This window comes from Rhinolophus ferrumequinum, chromosome 13, assembly GCF_004115265.2.
Source record: "Rhinolophus ferrumequinum isolate MPI-CBG mRhiFer1 chromosome 13, mRhiFer1_v1.p, whole genome shotgun sequence".
Taxonomy (NCBI): Eukaryota; Metazoa; Chordata; class Mammalia; order Chiroptera; family Rhinolophidae; genus Rhinolophus; species Rhinolophus ferrumequinum.
This window is the reverse complement of record NC_046296.1, coordinates 29425483-29429997: the sequence shown is the minus strand read 5'-3', so window position 1 is coordinate 29429997 and position 4515 is coordinate 29425483. Positions and strand designations below refer to the sequence as shown.

Here is a 4515-nt window from a genome sequence, read left to right as displayed (position 1 = left end):
TCTTTGGGTTGTTGTTGTTGAAATGAAAACCAGATATTGGCTTCAGGGGCTCAGCTAGTCATCTTCCCTCGTCCCCATTCCAAGAACCAGCACCATTTTCATACCTGGAGCATCCCTTTTAAGAGGAGGAAGAACACAGCTAATATTTTAATATTTGGTCGTCACATTAGACACAGAATAAAGGACACAAGAAATGTACTGGTTTTCGCCTCTTGATGTCCTAAAATTTTTGTGTCATGGCAATTAAAATAATCAAAAAGTCTAGTCTAGAGATGGGGTGATCCTCAAATGTGGAAGACCTTAACACAGGCAGGACTGTTATTGCCTAACTAACATCAGTCTCATTAAAAGAACCCTTCAAAATGAACTTATAGCAATAATGCAGTGATTACAAGCTGTCCAATATTTCCAAAACACTGTGATAATTCTAGAAGTCATTCTAACACAGGACCCATGGTAGAATTCAAGCAGTATTAAAGGCTGCTTATTACCTCCATCCAGTGCTTCTCCAGACGCCATGGATCTTCAGGGCCTTCACAAAATGCATCCGAGACAGTCAAACACCAAGTCAACTCAAATAAGCTTCCCAGGCAGCTTTTCTGTATATCTCAACTTCTTGCAGACGATTAGCAGATGTTATTATGCCCCGGCTTACAATGATGATATCAGAAACTTGTTTGCCAATAACTTCTTGTGGGCTATTGTACTGTTGGCCGAGATTATCTCCTCCTGCTTCTAACTGAACTCCTAGAGTCAAGTGAAGAAATTCTTTTTTCATGCTTACTCGGGAGCCAGAAATAAAGCCAATCACAAATTCAGAATGCTCCTCTGCCATTCTAACCACTGCTTCAGTTTCCCGTGGCCAAGGAGCCCGCAGAGCCATTTCTGCAATAAGCAGGCAGCCCCAGTGCAGAGGCAGGCCTACTGCGTGCAGCCCTTTCACCGCTCCTGAGGCGGGAAGCACATGAGCACTGACTACATCTGCCCAGGAAGCTATTTTAAAAGACACCACCTTCACACTGCTTTGTTACTGTGTTTCCTATATCCACAAATTTCTGGTATTCAAATATTAAGAACTCATGGTGTTTTGCCAGAATTGTTAACTCCTCCATCACATCCAGAGTAAAATCATTCAAAATAGCGACATGAGTCTTGAGCATGCAGATGGTGCTCCCTAAAGCATCTGCTAGCTGCAACAGCTCTCTGGATTCTGAAATATCAGCAGAAACATACCGAGTGGTCTCCTTGTTTTGCATAAGCCTGAGAAGATTCGATGCCACTGGATGGATCCTGGGCAGCTCTGCACGTGCACCAAAGCTGAGTTATTTGGGTGCTTTCTTTACAGAGGGAAAGAACCATTATGAGCAGTTGTCACAAAAACATTCTCCTGAATAAATCTCTTCCCTTTCTCGACCGTCTCAGCATCAATTTTTTTCTCTTGCTCAAGAATGTTGGACAATGTACACACTGAGTGGAGCCGAATCCCATGTGCCTCCTTGCTCGCTGTCCACAGCACTATGGCCTCAGTGACCATCAAGCTCTCCTTCTGAAGAAACTCAACAGTTTGCAAAGCACTCGATCCACTGGTGATGACATGTTCAATGATCAAACAGGCTTCTCCTGGATTAACAGCCTGTTCTACAAGATGCTTAGTACCATAATCCTTTGTTTCTTTTCGTCTAATGAGCATTAGAATTTAGTTGGTTGAACAGATAATGGTAGCCAATGGTAAAGCTGTATAAGGTACTCCACAAACACTGTCAAAATTGATCCCTGCATTTTTGGGCAGTTTGGAATAAAATTTCTGCAACCTGACTCAGAAGATATGGTCAAGACACGATGCCCTGCAGATTGACAGAGACTGGGGAAGAGAGCCTGCTCTTCAGCACAAAGTTCCCAAACTTGAAGGCCTTGCAGGTCATACAGATCTGTTTCCAATGAGCCCAAAGCTGTATTGGCAGCCGCCATCGCTGAGTGCTCCACGTTTGCTCCAAACGCCTATTACTTTCTTGTTTAATGTCTTTGATCATTTATGTATTTATGATAACAGTCCTTTAGTGTATGTGCTGCAAATAATTTTCTTCATTTTATTCTGTTTGTTTTTTCAATGTCCATAAGTTTTTATTTGTGTGTATCCAAATCTACTGAATCCTCTCTTTATGTATTTTTTCATATCTACTAAACTTAGAAAATCTATGCTGCTGTTGACAATACCCAGTGTTCCAAAAGTTTTCCTTTTTCACCCTGTAACTTTTGTTTCAACTGATGTTTTTCTTTTGTGGTGTTATTCCCTTCAGATGATTAACAAATTTTATAGTCAACTTTCAATTATTCACTACTTAAGGAGGCTGGCATAACATGCATGGTTATAACACTACTAATAATTCTACCAGCGAATACAGCAAATTACCCTCTTTTGTTTTCCTTTGAATAAACTCTTCACCCACATCATCAGCTTATAATGCTAACTTTTATCTTTGTAAAAAGATAAACCTGGTTTATTTAGTTGACTCTACTTTACTGAGCCTCTCACCTTACCTACAGCGTAAGACATTTGCTTTCGGTGATTCTCAAAGGCTTTCTCCGCCTGCAGATCGTGTTCTTCTTATGAGCACAGTGAACACATGTCATGCTCACCAGAGATAGAATCCAAATGGTCTTCTGTAGAGTCGGTGCTCAACACCAGAGCTCTCAGGCCACATCTGGCCAGCGACCAGTTTTTAATAAGACCCTTGAACTAAGAATGGTTTTCACATTCTTAAAGACTTGTTAAATGACAACAACCATAAGGATATTTGACAGACATCCAGAGATTAAATGGGGCCCTCAAAGCCTAAAATAGTGGCCCTTTATAGAATCAGCTTACTGACTCCTGCTTCAGTGTCAGCAGCCATAAGTTGTATTATCACAGGCATGGCTCCAAAAGTACCATCGGCAGAGAACAGAACATGGGCCATGTTTCCTTTTCTTTTTGGCACAAATTTAGAATCCATTTCCCAGCCTCCCTTGCAGTCAGGGCCGGCCACTGAGTCTTGGGATGTGGCAGATATGATGCACACCGCTTCTCGGCCTCTGCTAAATCTATGCTATGCCTCCAATACATCACATTCTCTCTTGCCACTTGGATGTAGAGAATCCAACAGAAGACACTAGAGCTTTAGGAGATGATGGAGCCATAAAGTGGAGGGAACCCAAGTCCCTGACTGACCGGGTGGTAGTCTACACATCAACAAAGAATATCCCACGGAATTGCATTTGAATAAAATACAAACTAGTGTTGGTTAAGACAGTAAATGTGGGCATTCATTACAGTGGCTAGTATCTATCCCAACTAGTGCAGCACTTCTCCTACCATAGCTCAGCTGGTCTGCTGCTTCCATCTGCTTGGGCTGGGAAACCAGAGAACCAATACTGTTAAAAACAAAATTGTGACACTGTGGATTGGTCAGTTTCTTAGTGAAAGGAAACTTCTGTGATATCAGTTTGGAATAGAGATTTTAGTACAGCAGACACCTTGGTCCATTTGCTAGTTAGGTTGGGCCTATTTTGTTCTGAGGGATAACTCCACTCAAACAAGTGGAGTGTCAGCCCGTCAACATTAACTGAGTGTGGCTCCCTTTTTCGTACCCTAGGGTTGGGGCTAATCGGAATGCAATGGCTTAAAGTGAGGATAAGTGCATTTCGACTAACCAGCCACAAAGTTTAGTTCTGAAGGTATTTGAAGAATTATACTTTCTGGATATTCATATTGCCTGGGAAAATCACAGAAGTAATTCTAATAAGATTCTAAAACAGAGTCCCTCCATGACAGTATGAGATGTGCTATTTCTAGACTATTTGTATATAACAACAACAGTAACAAGAAAATTAACAGGTCGATGTCACTATTAAGATGAAACTGCCCTATAGGGGCAGAGTTAAGAGCATGACTGAATTTAGTAAGCCTAGGTTTGAATTATTGCTGCAACACTTACTAACTATATGACCTAAATCTCTCTGTTATTGTTTCATAATTTGTAAATAGGGGGAAATTATAATAACCATACCTACTTCTTAGGATTATAGTAAAGATTAAATGAGTTATCATCTTCAACTTAAAATGATGCTGGCACATAATACATTGTAATTATTACATGGTTCAAAATAAGGGAATTAATCCAGTATGCGAGGCCTAATGTCACAGTTTGGAAATCTCCATGTCCTCTTCTCTCAGTCATGCATTTCTGTAAACACCTTCTTAGTATTTCACTTTTGTCTATATTATCCAGTTATTCCCTTCCAGACAAATTTTGAGGTCAGGGTTGAGTTATAGATATAGTTGTAAGAAGTAGACCAGATGTGGAGGGTATTCCCCTTAGTTGTATACCAGGAGAAAGACACAGAGGTAGGAAAGCATGTGGTGTGCTTGATTAAATTAATTTGGGTGGCTATCATCTTCATAGTGTAGCTTCTTTTTTGGCAGTCCTATATTCTAAAAGTAAGACTTAGAGACCAAAAGTATCTTCTTGTCTTCTC

At 40.6% G+C, this 4515-nt stretch overlaps 1 pseudogene; it reads right to left on the bottom strand.

Moving 5' to 3' along the window:
• Positions 1-556: 556 nt before the first annotated feature.
• Positions 557-1968, bottom strand: LOC117033393 (uridine 5'-monophosphate synthase-like; annotated as a pseudogene).
• Between the last annotated feature and the right edge of the window lie 2547 nt (positions 1969-4515).